At 39.0% G+C, this 17,499-nt stretch overlaps 1 protein-coding gene across 2 annotated transcripts in view; it reads left to right on the plus strand.

The window, feature by feature from the left end:
- The window catches only part of RBMS3 (RNA binding motif single stranded interacting protein 3), a 1,467,317-nt gene that overhangs the window by 184,992 nt on the left and 1,264,826 nt on the right, over nt 1–17,499 (plus strand). The window lies entirely within an intron of this gene.

The raw sequence follows: 17,499 nt of genomic DNA on the forward strand, positions 1-17,499 counted from the left end.
AAGAAACAAATCAAACTGGATCTGTCACTTTAGTGGAAAGCACTTTTGAGAAAACCCTGGTATTCTCTACCACCACGCCTGGGATTTCAGGGTGATCAAAATGTGCAGCAAAGACAAGACCTAAGATACTTCATTTTGGGCTGGGTGGCAAATGGAACAGTTGTTCTCTGATTGCCATGGTACAGATTATTGTCCCACAGACATTATCCCTGGATTTCAAGACATGCATAGTAGAAAGAACATTTTCTAGTTTCTCCCTGAAGTCATTAAAATGACAATAATAATTGCAATCGCAAATTAACAGTTATTAAACACTTACTATAGGCTGGGAATTAGGCAAAACATTACAACCACTGGCTCATTTAATCATCACAGTGATTATATGAGCAGGTACTCTCATTACCCCCATTGCCTACATGAGAAACTGAGGCATGAAGTGGTTAGGTAACTGAGCCAGACCACCCAGTTGGTGAGGGGCAGAGCTGGATGAATCAGTCAGGTTGTCCTGATTGTAGAGCTTGGGCTCTTCACTGCCATGCTCAGCTGCTTCCTCACCTGGGCTTCAGTCCCTGTCTGATTGCTTACTGGCTTGTGACTTTAAACCTCACCTTTGGAACTTCATTGTCCTTATTTGTAATTTCAGTCTATTCTCATTCTCTCTCGCCTGCTTCCCACAATTATTGCCTATGCTCTTGGAAAAATGTGTTCCACCTAACATGAAAAGTAAATATTTTTTTAAATAATATTTTTTAAATTAAACTCACTTCCAAATGGGGTCCAGGTTAAGTCTACCTTACGCTGAATTCTACTTTCTACTTAGCAGTTTGAGGTTTCGGCATATCATATCCAGAGAAAGTCCTAATGGCTGTGAATGTTGAGCCCAAAAGCTATATAATGGGTAACTGAGAGAGTACCAAACTAAAAGAGAAACAATATTAGATTCTTGAGCAAAACAATGCCGACTCTAACCTTAGTTCCCAAAGTCTTGATCAAAGGATGTCACTTATGTCAGACTGAAATAACCTCTTTCCAGTTCCCTCCAACAGCTTATCCAGAGGGTGGTGAGATGGTGTATCTGTTTGAAGGACCACTGGAATTGAAAGCAGGTTACATATTTCCAAGCAAGTTGTAGCAGCTGCAATTGGCATCCTGTCCAAATTTTTTAGGGCTTCCTTTAACTGGGGCACCTTTGTACATCACATGCTAGGGCATGTATTTCCTGCCCCACCTGAGACTAGCCCTCAACCAATGACTGAAGACTGTTGGGATGTAAATACCCCAGCCCCCTCGCCCCTTGGTAGACTGAAGGAGGCATATTCTACACTGGCTCTGAGTTCTTCTGTGAGGTGATTCTCCAGTTGCCCATGGTGTTAACTAGTTGCTAACCTACTTTTGTTGGCCACCTTTCATACTCTATCTCACTCTGTTCTCAACTCTTAACCATTGCTGCCTAGAATCACTCTCCCAATAAGTAATTTGCACAAAACTTCCTATCTTAGAGTCTGCTTCTGGGAGAACCTCAAGCAAATTCAAAGTTCTGGTGCTGGTCAATTATGGATATAATAATGCACCAGAGGAAATACAACACTATCATTCAAGACTAAATAGTCTCTTTCTTTGTCCTTGTACTGATATTTTGCTAATATCAAAGGGTTAAGAACAGGAAGAGGGGCCTTATAAACCTGAGACTCAGTTGCCAGAGAACAATTTCCTTCTTGCTAAATACGTACCTTCAGAAGTTATGAGATACTTTGGGCCGGGCGCGGTGGCTCAAGCCTGTAATCCCAGCACTTTGGGAGGCTAAGGTGTGCGGATCACGAGGTCAGGAGATTGAGACCATCCTGGATAACACGGTGAAACCCCGTCTCCACTAAAAATACAAAAAATTGACCAGGCATGGTGGTGGGCACCTGTAGTCCCAGCTACTCGGGAGACTGAGGCAGGTGAATGGGATGAACCCAGGAGGTGGAGCTTGCAGTGAGAGATTGCACCACTGCACTCCAGCCTGGGTGACAGAGCGAGATTCCATCTCAAAAAAAAAAAAAAAAAAAAGTTATGAGATACTTTTTCTTTAAATGACAAACTCAACTAACGTGATATTAATACCAGGCAAGAATCACCTGATGGCAAATCAAATTACAATTCATAGGCTAGAACAAGTAATTAAATATAAGGGGATAAGGGGAAAAGGAGAGAGTCACAATCCCAAAGCCCCTCTCTCACCTCTCAAGGACTCCTATTTGCCTTTGAATCACTTCTGCTTCAATTAACATTGATTGAGCTTGCCTAGAGTGCCTGGCTGTTGTCAAATCCCATTACAGGAGACTCCAAGATGCTATCTGTCCCAAACCTTTGTTGTACTGGGACGTTTTTGTGGGAATATTGAATATCGTGTGGAGTAGCTAACACATTGATCAGGGATGTAGTACAAGAGGTTTGCTTTTTCTAGTATGGCAGTATTATAAATGGGTTTTCATTTTGCCATTATTATTATCAACTAGAACCAATTCTCTAAGTTCAAGTTATGATGCTCTAAAAAGCATGTCAGACTGACCCACTACTGCTTTTAGAAATAAACATTGAAAATGTCAACCCTGTCAAGTGAGAGAATGTGACCGAATCTTTGTTATAGACATCACACACTGAATTTACTTGTTTTGTTGGAAGGAGACACACCAAGAAACATGCTTTCTCCATGGGATTCTCAGTAAAGGAGTCTCTGTTTATTTTATTGGAGATGTAAAAGGAATCAATAGTATTTATCAGTCTGCTTTAATTCTTTTCATCTCCCTCTTGCAAAAGTCTTGAAGGGTGGGGCTATATTTTATGTATCTTTGTTTTCAGTATGTGACTGACAACAGAGCTTTCTTCATGTTAGATATCTACTCCATTTTTACTTGAAATAATTAAACTAGATAAGGGAAACTGTTTATTTTATAGATTTCCTATGGAATTTTAAGCCATTAGTAGTGTGCACCCAGCCTTATGCTTACTGGAGGAGGGAAGGAAAATCAAAATCCCATCCTTGGATGCATGCTTAGATGTTGAGGGGCTAGATTCCTATGAGGAAAAAAATCAGAATAACATTGTTTCTAGGATGTTTTCATGACCAAGAACATTTTATGCAGGGAAACACTATTATAGGTACCTTTTTAATGCTTGCATTTTAATCTTATTAGTTTTTAGAAAAACATTTACATGCTCTTGCTACTAATAAAACACATCTTATGAATGGAATCATCTTAGATATTTAAATGCTGATTACAAATTTAATTAGACAAATTCTCCTAAGTATTTTAATAAAATACTTACCAATTTCATTAAGTTTCACAGACTTTAAAACAGATGGCACCCACATGTGCATCCACAATCAAAATCACAGTCACAATGAGATTCAAAAATTTATTCCTACACTTAAGCTATTAAGTAGTATTTATACAATATTCACAAACTTGTTTTATACCTCCCTTGTTTTATTTATACTTATTATTTATACTTTCCTAGGTTTCAATAATCTTGCTAGACTTGAAAGAAAAAGAAGGCAGTCTCAGCCCCATTCGTTTTACAGATTCTGGGTTATCAACCACATGATTTTTGGTTGATACATGGGATCTTATTGGATCCCTTCAAAGTTGATACAGCCAGTCGTAGGCCAGTGTTTTCTGGCTTAAGTTTTTTTCTGAGAGTTACAGTTCAGTTGCTATGTCAATGGCTGTTGGAAGCCCCTGTCCTATACCAGAAACATGGAACCTCCTCTGAGGGTTCCCATGTCCATCAAATCTTCGTTCCAGGCAGTAAGGCTTTACTTCATGATGCTTTAGTTTCTCAGTATTTTTGATAAAAGCATCTTGTGGTTTCATTATCCAAGAGATGAAGGGGTGAGTCTGGGCAGCAGATTCTCTTCTTGTGATCACTGCATCATATGTCAGTTTCCAACATACCACTGGAATTTTTCTCCTGACTGTTATGAATGACCATAGGAGCTGATAACTCATCTGGTCTAGCAAGATAAATCCCCAAGTTTTCTTGAGTTACTTGACTTAATATTCACTGTGTTTTTTTTTTCTATTTCTTGAGAAAAATATAAATATTGAAACATATATCAAATAAAGAAACTGAACATCTATCTACACATGTCAATTTTCTAACTTATTAAAAATATTTTAAAAATAAATATATCTTTCTTTTTGTTTTTCAATGACCTCTTTGTACATCTTCTACTTTTTCATTGTTAAGTACTTTTATGGACTGAAGTGAAGGCTTTTCACAGACATAAGTTATTCCAATAAACTATAGTGATTCTTGTTCAAAGTATTATACTGTGAGCACCCCCATAAGCTGTCTCCATTGTCTTTTCAGCATTACTTCTGAGATACTTTTGAAAGTTTCTTGCTTAAAAGCAATGAGATTTTCCATACCCATATTGTTTGTTCTTTATTGTTACCTAAGGTTTTAGTCCCTGAGAAGCTCTCACTCCTAATAATAAAGAATAGCACTAGGATTGTGTATTAGCTTTATCCTCAGGAATATGGTGATAGTCAAAATATTACTTCTTTTTGTCACTTTAATGGAAGTGCTTGAAGAAAATATTCAGTCATGTCCCACATAATGATGTTTTATGTATATGATGGTGGTCCCATAAAATTATAATTAGACTGAACAATTCCTATTGCCTAGTGATGCTGTAGCCGTCATAAGGTTTTAGCGCAATGCGTTACTCATGAGTTTGTGGTGATGCTGGTGCAAACTCATCTACTCCTCAAGAAGAGCCTGGGGCAGGTTCTTCAGGAGGTATTCCAGAAGGAGGCATTGTTATCATAGGAAATGACAGCTCCTTGCTTGTTATTGCCCCGAAGACCTTCCAGTGGGACAAGATGTGGAGCTGGAAGATGGTGATATTGATAACCCTACCCTGTGTAGGACTAAACTACTGTGTGTGTGTGTGTGTGTGTCTTAATATATTTTTTAAAAAGTTGAAAAAGAAGAAAATAATTTAACAATTGGAAACAGAAAAACTTTAAGAATAAGGATATAAAGAAAATACTTTTGTTCAGCTGTACAATAGGTTTTAAGCGAAGGGTTATTAAACAAGAGAAAAAAGTTAAAAAATTAAAACATTTATAAAGCAAATAGTTACAGTAAGCTAAAGTTCATTATTATTGAAGAACAAAAAATGATTTAAAATAAATTTAGTGTAGCCTAAGTGTACAGTGTTTATAAAATTCACTAGACTGTACAATAATATCCTAGGCCCACATTTATTCACCACTCATTGACACCCAGAACAACTTCCAGTCCTTCAAGCTCTATTTATGGTAAGTGCCCTACACAAGTGTACTATGTTTGATCATTTGCACCTTATTTTTACTTTTCTATCTTTAGATACACAAATAACTTTCCATTACAATTACCAACAGTATTTAGTACTATACAGTTCAGACCTATACAATAACATGCTGTATATGTTTGCAGCCTAGGAGCAATGGTCTGTACCATGTAACCTAGATTTATAGTAGGCTATACCACCTAGATTTGTATAATTATGCTCTATGGTAGCACAATAACAAATCACCTAAGGACACATTTCTTAGAACACAGCCCTGTCATTAAAAGACACATGACTATATTTTAAGATCAAAAGTTTTCATTAACATTTCTTAATATGAGTGGTAATTTTTTACATGTTCTAAGTATCAAATATTAATTTTGAACATGTATTTTCCTATACCATGCACTCTCGGATCATTAAACTGGAATCACATTCTTTTCTCATTTATTAGCCTTATATGTTTTATTGATCACCATTTTGGAGTTCTTTTATTGACAAACATAAGACACCATCCAATTGGAGAAAGCCACGAGATACACCAGAAAGATCAGTTTTATCATCTGTAAATGGTATGAACTGATGACATTTAGGATAGAGATTTTTATCTTATGGGTGATGAAATGCTCCTTGGAATTTTTATCAATGGTCTAAGGCAATGGTTCTCAAAGCACGATCACCAGGAGGGAGCGTTAAAAGACAATTGTTGTGCCTACCCCCAGAACTATTACTAAGTCAGAAGTGGGGTCTGGAAAACTTGCATGTCTAACAAGTTCCCAGGCGAGACTGATGCTGGTAGCAGTGAGATCATACTCTGAGAACCAATGGTCTAAGGAACATAAAAGGAGGCTTGTTGGCTCTGTGGAGATAGGCTTTAATGCCTTTAACTTTGAAGCCATTAATCAAGCTGAAGATTAAGTAAGAAAAAGAAAAAGCAACAACTTCTAAAAAGACAAGTCCTTGGGCTATAAAAATTGATACTATTTTGAATCGTGCATGTTCCATAATGTCTACCCTTTCCTCATAGTTTCCATTCTCTTCTGGAAACTGACTGCTTAGCAGCTATAGATCTCATGCAGAGACTGAAGTGCAGAGTGGTATAAAAACCTTAATAAAAACTGAACAGAATTCCATAATTCATGTAGAAAATTCCCTTCATGTAAATAAACACTAATGAAATTACTTCCAAAATATTATTTGGAGGAAGGGAAAAATAATTCACACAATCAAAGGAATTTTATGCCTTTAAACCCAGATCCTAAATCTTAATTGTATTTTTTAAGTTTGAAATGTACATCTTGTCTCTGTTTACTTGATACCTGTTACAGAAGGAAGTCTATCTTCCTAAATGTTTAAGCAAGTGCTAGGTGTGCTGTCACTTCAAGATGAATCATAAATAACCATAATAAATGGATGTTGTGGGTGACATTAATAAGACATTTTCAATCCTACAGGAAGAGTCATGCTGGAAGATAAATAGATGCATTTTTTATACTATTGTTAGGAACTTGAACTTTTAACCCACAGAGCAGGTGTTCGATTTATTTTGGAAACATCTGAAAAAAACCTCGTTTTCTTATTCCTCTGTCTGACCCCAGAAGGTAGATGTTCCTAAATGTTCTGCCTTTTGTCTTTGTCTCTTGATCTCTTTATTCTTCTCCTAGTGAACTCTTCTACAGTTTTAATCATTATTTCTATAGGGATTGATTCCACAATCCAACCTCCCTTCAAAATTGAATCTTCATTTTTAGCTACCTATAGTACATCTCTGTCTGGATGTGCTTCAGGCAACTCAAATCACCTGCCTGTAAAAGAACCGAGTTCTTCTTCCCAACCCAGCTTATCCGTTTTGTTTTTCCTTTTCCCGAATATCAGTCACATTATTTGCTTCACAAAAATTTCTCTTTTATCATCCCACGCATCCACATGATTAAGCCTCCAGTATGTCTCTCTGACATTAATATCTTTGTTTCATCTTCTGACAAAACTGTATCTTAGGCACCTAATGTTGCCATTCAAATTATTGTTATAGCCTTTTAACAGATTTCCTCCTTTTCAGTCTGTCTGCACTGCAACCCATCTTAAATATCATTGCAACAAAAATATTCCCTGGTATAGAAGCTTTAATGATTCCCATTATGTAATGAGATATGTCCAAGCCCTCTTTATCCTGTTGTTCCAGAACTTCCAATATATAGCCCCAACTTTCTTTCTCATTTTTCTCTCCCACTATTCAGTTATGAACACTCTCACTCACTCCATTGACATAATCTCAATCTTCCAACATGTCTTTAAATGTAATCATATGTTTGTGTTATTCCTCTTTCTTTTTTTTTTTCTTTCTTTAATTTTTGTTTTGTTTTGATTCAGGGTCTCATTCTGTCACCCAGGCTGGAGTACAGTTGTGTGATCTCGGCTCACTGTAACCTCCTTCTCCCAGGTTCAAGTGATTCTTATGCTTCAGCTTCCTGAATAGCCGGGATTACAGGTGTGCACCACCACACCTGGCTAGTTTTTGTATTTTTTTAGTGGAGATGGGATTTCTTATCATGTTGGTCAGACTGGTCTCAAACTCCTGACCTCAGGTGATCCACCCACCTTGGCCTCCCCAAGTGCTGAATTGCAGGTGTGAGCCACCATGCCTAGACTCCTCTTTTTTGTGTGTGTCATTTTCTTCTTTCTTTACCTATTGAAATCCAACAGAATCTTCAAAGATGCATAAGAATTGCTTCTTCTCTGTAAAATGTTGCTTGATTCAGCGCAACTGATACTAGCTTTTCTTTCTTTTCTCCCATCTTACTCTGTGGAGCTTTCACATTCTGACTTGCGCCTTAGCTCTGTTGGTTTTGATGGTGTGGAACATTATTTGTTGGATCCTGGACTCCCAAATCCCATTATGTATCTATGTGGGGAAATACCAAGAGGGACACACTAGCAAATGCATGCTGTTTATAATTCATCAAATATTTTAGGGCCCTGTCATGGCCAGGCACAGGCATTGGACTCACACTAAATCTGGACTCTCTTATGTTCTAGAGGAGGGACAAAGACAATAAATAAACCAACATATTGTTATTGTGCAAAGAAATAAACTGACAGATTGTTATTTGTGCTCATAAGAATACAAGACAGTGATGTTAGAGTTGTGGGTGTGAAATATATGTAGTTAAGGAAGGTTTCTCTGAGAAGGTGATATTTGTTTTATTTTATTTTATTATTATTATTATTTTTTGAGATGGAGTCCCGCTCTATCTCCCAGGCTGGAGTGCAGTAGTGCGATCTTGGCTCACTGCAAGTGTCGCCTCCCGGGTTCATGCTATTCTCCTGCCTCAGCCCTCCAAGTAGTTGGGACTACAGGCACCCGCCACCACACCCGGCTAATTTTTTTGTATTTTTAGTAGAGATGGGGTTTCACCGTGTTATCCAGGATGGTCTCAATCTCCTGACCTCATGATCCATCCACATCAGCCTCCCAAAGTGCTGGGATTACAGGTGTGAGCCACCGCGCCCAGCCAAGAAGGTGATATTTAAAGTGAGACTTGAAGAATGAGAAAAAGCCAGCCTGGCAGAGGTCTCTGGAAAAGTGTTCTAAACTGAGGAACAGCACATGCAAATCCATGAGACAGGAAGGAGCTTAAAATTCGACCAGTGGGATGGTCTCAATTCCATAAATGAAAGTTGTATTAGATGAAAGCAGAGAAATTAGATCATGTTGGGACTTACAGACTATTGGCTAGAGTTTAGATTTTATTCTAAGCATTGTCTTAGTCCTTTCATGTTGCTATAACAAAATAACATAGACTGGGCAATTTATAAACAACAGAAATTTATTTATTACAGTTCTGGAGGTTGTTAAGTCCAAGATCTAGATACCAGCAGGTTTGGCGTCTGGTGAGGGCCCAGTTTCCACTTTCAAGATTGTGCCTTGTTCCTATATCCTCCAGACACATGTATCCATCCATGTATCCTCACAGAGTGGAAAAAACACGTGGGCAAGAGAGTGCTCTTTTAAAGTTCAAACACGTTTATAAAAGTGTGAATCCCATGCATGAGGGCAGAGCTTTCATGATTTAATCAACTCCCAAAGGCCACCCCTCTTAATATTGTTGCATTGGAGATTAAGTTTAGCATAATTTTGGAGGGGAAACCATTTTTCAAACCATAGCAGCAAGATGAGAAACCATTAAATAAAGTAGGAAAATGACTGTGGGTATGAAGTTACAGTGACACAAGAGAAAAAGCAAGCAGACTATTTGTTTTCCTAAGGTGTTGACTCCAAAGTGATATTTGGAAACTAAGTTGGGTGAGCTGGCCAGCCTATAGTTAGGTCTCAAAAATGCCTTTTCCTCTGTGGTCTAGATTAAAAGTAAGTTAAGCAACCTCTTTGGCTTCCTTCCCCATTGGCCACAAACTACCTTGGCCTTTGATCTTTTGGATTCTACGGCAAAAAAAAAAAAAAAAAAAAAAAAAAAAAAAAAAACCAGGAAAGAATAAACAAAAAGATAAAGAGCTCAAGGACTGTTTTACTTTACCAGTGGCATGAGAAAACTTTCAAAAGAGAGACATTCTAAAAAGACAGGAAATCCAAAAAGTGCAGGCTACGTGGACCTTACAGTTTTAAATGTCTTTGCTCATAACACTGTAGCTTTCATGACTACAGCAAAGCTCCATGCTCTAGCAACAAGGCCAAATAGTGATGTTGACCTGTGCCCCGTGTCAGCATCCTGTGTCAAACGTAGACAAAAGAGATCTTGAGTTCTTCATAGAACTATTCAATTTCTTTTTTAAGAATGACAGGTATATAATACAATGGGTACACAATATAAATTTTTTAAATTGAGCCAGTTTTTCTGCCATTATTATAAAGAACACAACTCCTCTTGACACAGACACAAACACTCACACATTTCAAAGAGAAGTCCATTAAAAAAAAACAACAGAACTGGGGAGAACAGTGGGACATCATTTAACACCAGTCTGTGTACCCCAGATTCAGGGATTACTGGGAATGTTAAGCCAATTATTCTTTTAAGCCAATTATTTTTTTAAGCCAATGTATTTAATTAGAGACTTAGAGCTAATCACAGTCTAGATTTTTACAATATTAGTAGAATTCTCTTCCTGCTGTCTTTTGTGCTCAGATATTTTTTTCTATAAGTGACTGACTTTATTGTGCAACTCACGAGAATAATCCCTTTAAAAAATGTTAAAGGATAAACACTGTTTGGAAGCTTTTCGATCCTTTTAGAATCCTTTAAATCCTTTAGAACTTCTGTACGGTGTTTTAGGCTTTATTTGGTCTGACTCTTGTGACTGCTGGGACTTTCTGTTTGACTAAGTAATCAGATAAGATTATTAATTTGTGGATAAATGACAGTAACTCTATGTACCATTTTTCTCAGATTAAAAAATTTAATTTAGCCATTATGGCCTTAAAACACAGAATAGTTAATGAATCATAGTATTATTTGACATAGTATATGTGTATTTTGCTTCAAACATATGCTGGTACCTATGCTAGAATCAGAGATAAATGGGGAATAGTTTATGGCTTTAAAAGATCACAGTCTTTAACTCCAGTAAAGTCTCAGGGAGGAAATTTTAAGAATTGTCATTGACCACTTAAGTCCCTCTGTAGAGTTTTCTCCAAGTGGTGATCCATCTTCCCTTAGAAATCCTCAGTGCCACTGTACTTGTTATCACTCATGGCAATCAATGCCATCTCTGGAGATCTCATCCTTATAGTCAGGTGAAAATGTATCTCTTGACGAGTTTATCCACGGATCGTATTTCTTTTATTTCTTTTTTTTTTTTTGAGACGGAGTCTCGCTCTGTCGCCCAGGCTGGAGTGCAGTGGCCGGATCTCAGCTCACTGCAAGCTCCGCCTCCCAAGTTCACGCCATTCTCCTGGCTCAGCCTCCCGAGTAGCTGGGACTACAGGTGCCCGCCACCTCGCCCGGCTAGTTTTTTTTTTGTATTTTTAGTAGAGACGGGGTTTCACCGTGTTAGCCAGGATGGTCTCGATCTCCTGACCTCGTGATCCACCCGTCTCGGCCTCCCAAAGTGCTGGGATTACAGGCTTGAGCCACCGCGCCCGGCCACGGATCGTATTTCTAACTTAGGAAATTCAAATGTCTACAAAGCCTTGGCAGATAATTTACATGAGTCAGGCAAGCCAGGTATTAAAATTTAAAACCTCAAGTATTATAAAAAATGGCATATGGCATGTGACCAGAACATGGTGAAGACAATAGTTGGGTGGTAGGGACTGTGGTCAAAACTGAAGGGCATGCCATCTTTCACTCTCATTTATTGTTTCTTTGAAGAAATGTGGGCTAGATATTATAAATTTTTTCCAGAAAACCACAATTGGGCAGCTTTATTTGGCATCTCCTCATTTTTAAATTGGCAACTAATTCAAAACCTTTAAGACCTTCTGGGAGACAACACTTTGAGAGACAAGCACATATCTACAGCTAGATTTGGCCTGTGGGCTATTAATTTTTAAAACTTTTCTAGATGTCACAGATATAAGAAAGAAATCTTTATTCTCTTTCACTTGAAAGATGCTATGGTTAATATTACATGTCAACTTGATTGGATTGAGGGATGCCTAGATGTCTGGTAAAGTATTGGTTTTGGGTGTCTTTGTGAGGGTGTTGCCTGAGGAAATTAACATTTAAGTTGGTGGCCTGGGAGAGGAAGACCCGCCCTTAATGTGGATGAACACCATCCAATCAGTTGCCAGCATGGCTAGAACAAAGCAGGTGGAAGAATGTGGGATAAGTTCTTGCTGAGTCTTCTGGGTCTCTTCCTTCTTCCTGTGCCAGATGCTTGATTCTGCTCCTCCTGCCCTTGGACATCATTCTGCAGATTCTTTCGCCTTTGGACTCTGGGACTTGCATTAGCAGCTTCTTTGGGACTCTTGGACCTTTGGCCACAGACTGAAGGCTACAATGTTTGCTTCTCTGGTTTTGATGCTTTCAGACATAGACTGAACCACTATCAGCTTCTCTCTTTCCCCAGCTTGCAGGTGGCTTAGTACAGAAAATTGGTAGTGGGAGGTAGGGCATTGCTATTAAGATACCTAAAAATATGGACTTCACTTTGGAACTGGGTAATGGGCAGAGGTTGGAAGAGTTTAGAGTGCTCAGAAGAAGACAGGAAGATGGAAGAAAATTTGGAACTTCATAAGAGACTGGTTAAATGGTTGTGACCAAAGTGCTGATAGTGATAGGGACAATTAAGTCCAGGTTCCAAGGTCTCAGATGGAAATAAGAAACTTATTGGGAGCTGGAGAAAGGTTTCACATGTTATTCCTTAGCAAAGAGCTCAGCTGCATTCTGTTCATGCCCTGGGAATCTATGGAAGTTTGAACTTCATAGTGAAGATTTAGGGTATCTTATGGTAAAAAACTTCTAAGCAGCAAAACATTCAAGATGTAGCCTGGGCCCAGTGGCTCACACCTGTAATCCCAGCACTTTGGGAGACCAAGAGGGGGCGGATCACCTGAGATCAGAAGTTCAAGACCAGCCTGGCTAATATGGCAAAACCCTGTCTCTACTAAAAATACAAAACTTAGCTGGTGTGATGGTACGCAGCTACTCAGGAGGCTGAGGAAGGAGAATCGCTTGAACGTGGGAGGTGGAGGTTGCAGTGAGCCAAGATCATGCTACAGCACTCTAGCCTGTGCAGCAGAGTGAGTATCCATCTAAAAAAAAAAAAAAAGAAAGATGTGACCTGGCTTCTTCAAACAGCCTATGCTCAGACATAGGAACAAAGAAATGACTTAAAGTTGGAACTTACATTTAAAAAGGAAACAGAGTATAAAAATTTGGAAAACCTGCAGCCTAGCCAGGTGGCAGAGAAAGAAAAAGCTCTTTCAGGAGAGGAATTCAAGCAGGCTGAGGAGCAACCACTTGCTGAAAACATTTGCATAACTAAAAGGGAGCCAAGTGCTAATAGCCAAGACAATGGGAAAAAGGCCTGGAAGATATTTTGGAGAACTTCATGGTGACTCCTCCCATCACAGGCCCCAAGGCATAGGAGGGAAGAATGATTTCCTGGGCCTGCCCATCAGGACACTGCTCCCTGCATCTCAGCTACTCTGGCTCCAGACCTGGTTCACAGGGCCCAAGATACTCTTTGTGCTGCCACACTGGAGAGTGCAAACTGCCATGAGCCTTGCTAGCTTCCACGTGTTGTTAAGCCTATGGGCACACAGAGTGAAAGAGTAAAAGAGCTTGGCACCATCTGCCTAGATTTCAGAAGATGTATGGAAAAGACTATGTGTCCAGACAGAAGCATGCTGCAGGTGTGGACTCCCAACTTAGAGTCCCCAGTGGGGCACTGCCTGGTGGAGATGTGAGAAGGGGGCCACTGTCCCCAGATCCCAGCATGTTAGAGCCTCTCTGCCTGCGTCCACACAGGTCTGTGCCAGGTCTTATGATAGCAGCTGTAGGGGCTGCATCTCACAAAGCCACAGGGGCAGAGCTATCCAAGGTATTGGGAGCCCACTTCTTGCACCAGTGTTCCCTGTATGTGGGACATGCAGTCAAAGAAGATTATTTTAGAGCTTTAAGATTTAATGACTGCCTTGTTGGCTTTCAAACTTGCATGGGGCCTGTAGCCCCTCTCTTTTGACTGGGTTCTTCCTTTTAGAATGGGAATGTTTACCTAATACCTATACCCAGATTGTGCCTTGGAAGAAACTATCTTGTTCTCTGTTTCACAGGCTCATAGATGGAAGAAATTTGCCTTGTCTCTAATGAGACTTTGGATTTTGGACTTCTGACTTCTGAGTTAACATGAATGAATTAAGACTTTGGGTGACTGTTAGGAAGGCATGATTGTATTTTGCAATGTAAGAAAGACTTGAGATTTGGGGGGACCAGGGATGGAATAATATAGTTTGGATATTTGTCCACACCCAAATCTCATATTGAAATGTAATCCCCAATGCTGGACATGGGCCCTGGTGAGAGGTATTTTTATCATGGGGGTGGATGCACCATGAATGGCTTGGGCCATCCTCTCAGTGTTAAGTGAGCTCTCATTCTGAGTTCACACAAGATCTGGTCATTTAAAAGTGTGTGCCCCCCCGCTTTCCCGATACACACATACTCTCTCTCTTGTTCACTCCTGCCTTCACCATGTGATGTGCCTGCTCCCCCTTCAAGAGTGATATTTGGAAAACATTTGCCTAACTGTGTTTCCTTTCTGTGCAAAGAGTTATTCTTCCAAAAGACTGTCAGAGCACCAGTATAAACCCAACTCTTACTTAGTGGAAATTTCAGACTGAGAGGGAAAATATTTGGGGAAAGATTTCCCCAAATCACTCACCAATTATATCTACATATGATTTTAATTAGATCAAATGCCTAGTCCAGTGTCTTCTTCTTACATGAATGTCCAATAAACGTTTATTTCTGTGCTGGTTGTTCTCCATTTAATGCCGCACCTAGACCCACTCTTTGCCCTTATACCCCTGATTTGGATCACTGAAGGCTGACTCCTCTGCACTGCAATATTTGGGTTCCCTTGCCACATGGTTTCCAGTAGGGTATGGCCAAGGGATGACACCAGAAATATATCCGCAGAAGGAGAGAGCAGCCAGGCTTTCATTCCATGTTCCCTCCCTGCTTTAAATTTCCATCTCTAATTGTAGCTGCATCTCTGTGTAATTTCATATTCCACCAGAGAGCCTGTCTGCCATGAGTCTCTGGTAGAATCTGAGATCATAAAGAGAGATAGAAACACAGCTCTCATGGAGCCCCTGAAATGTTCATTTTATCCTGTTACTTCTTTGACTTCAAAGGTGGTAATGGATTTCCAATCTTGCTAATGTCTGAGTGCCTCAACTCTTGCCAAATACCTTTGTCTCTTGATTAGAAATGTTGGGGGTGAATTTTTTATTCTGCAGTGTTCTCTGGGAGATACATTCTCCTTCCCTTTCTCCTTAGCCCTTATAATGCCATTTCTCCATTTATCTCTGCGTCAATGATAGGAACTTGTCTCTAATGAAAGGTGTTTAAATATGTAGTTAGTAATATTCAGTCATATTTTTTGTTTCCACTGTCTTGATGAGTATCAGGATCAGACAGAACCATGTTTAAAATTACAGAAAACTACCCTGTTGATCCACAGAGCACAAGAACGTGTTAATTACTATATAAAGGTAGCCTGCCATCTCCAGCACACTCAAGTGAAGCCTCTGAGCCTCCAGAAGCCTTGGCTCTTTCTATTTTCTGAACCAGATTTGACCACCTGGGATGTATTGGAAGCTTTATTCTCACTAGCAGGATAGATGTGGAATTAGTCTTACTCTTCTGACCCCTGTTTTCAGTGAGCTTCAAGAGATGCCTATGAAACCCAAACTTAACTACAATTTCTACACTGTGGGTCTGCCCCTTTATATTTTCAGTCATGCCTTAGAGATATTTTCCAGGTTACACAAACTTCTCAGAACCATAGCACTGCCAGCCTACCTAATCTCAAGTATTTTGATCTGGGTGAATTTTTGATTCATGTTTCTTAGGGTACTTTGGAATCTGATCCTTTGGCCACCTACCATCTTAGTCTCACTGGCTTAGGCCACATCCAATCTCTTTTTCTTTCTTTTTTTTTTTTTTTTTTTTTTTTTTTTTTGGCTTTTTCTTATGTTCTCATATTAAGAATCCAGTATGGCTTGGGGAAGATTCTGAACTAGCTATGACAGTGTAATATAATAGGTCACCTTTTGTAAACAAAAATTTTGTGAGTGTTAAATGTTAAGGACCAATAAACATAGCACTACGGCCAGTCATACATCTGTAAAATCCAGTAACAAGTAATTAGGGAGGGATGAATAGAGGTTTTATGTTTAGAAATTCAGAACATTTCTTAGCAAAATCCATTTCAAAACAATATAGGTTGTAAAATCTTCACAATGATTTTAATATGGTCTTATCTTTAAAGCACTTTCTAAGTATTAATTTCCCCAGTATGCTTTGAAGTATATATCATTACCAAAAGTATGTGCCAGACTACTTTTAAAACAAATTAGTATAGTGAATAAGCATTCTTTTTTACTTTAATATTTAAATTGGATTTTTTGTTATCATTTAAAACTACATAATCAAGGTAATTAAAGTTTAATTCATTGTTTTAGGATGGAATAGGTTATGTGTCGACTTTTTATGATATTGTAGTCTATGTCCATTTCTTTTATGTTGTATATTCCCAAACAGTGATTCCTTAGAACAGTTAGTTGCTCAACCAGCAACAATTTTGTCCCCCACGGGCTATTTGGCCATGCCTGGAGACATTTTTGATTGTCACAACTTGGGTGAGTGTGTGTGTTACTGATATCTAATGGGTAGAGCTCAGGGATGCTGCTAGATATCCTACAATGCAGAGGATAACCCTCCACAACAAAGAGTGATCCAATTCAAAATGCCAATCAGGCTGAGGTTCAGAAACCCTACCCTAGAGAGGAAAAGGTTCCTATTCACTGCTTCTGCAGCCTGTCTGCCCCTGACCCTCTCTAACCTCCAGACTAGGACTACTACAGCTTATAACCTCAGCTCATTTCAACTACAGGAAATTTTTGCTCCAAATTTCTTCTGTTTTGCTAAGTAGTTGCTATGCATATGATGCTGTCTGCACAACAGAATGAAGAACTACACAATAGAATGAAGAACTGAGGTGTTCTTCAGGATCTCTTAATCAAAACTTATGTGTATTTGAGAGAGGAAATTGTTATTTGAAACCAAAACTGGTTATAGCTGTCTTTCCTACTAAGGGAAAGAGGGGGTGGGGGGATAGATGGTGGCAGGAGCATTGTCATCATTGGTGAAGTAAATCCCTATATGGCTTTTTTCAATTTACTATGACATATTGGGGAGAGAGTAGGTGAAACTGAAATTTTAGAAGCTTTATCAATTCTTCTTTGTTGATGAACACAATATCTGCGCAGATAGCCTTTTTGTTCAACTGAGACAGTGACTATGAGACTCATTGAATGAGGGTAATTTGTTCAGTATAATAGAGTGGGGTGTTGGCTTTCTGGGTAGGGTAGCCTAAGGCTGAGATAGCAGGAAAATAAGAAAGCTAGAAAAGGTGGAAAAGTCCAAAGGAAGAGGAAGAGCACCAAGCAATATAGTTGGGAACAAAGGAAGGTTGAAAACAGTGAC

Source organism: Papio anubis, chromosome 2, assembly GCF_008728515.1.
Source record: "Papio anubis isolate 15944 chromosome 2, Panubis1.0, whole genome shotgun sequence".
In the NCBI taxonomy this organism is placed as follows: Eukaryota; Metazoa; Chordata; class Mammalia; order Primates; family Cercopithecidae; genus Papio; species Papio anubis.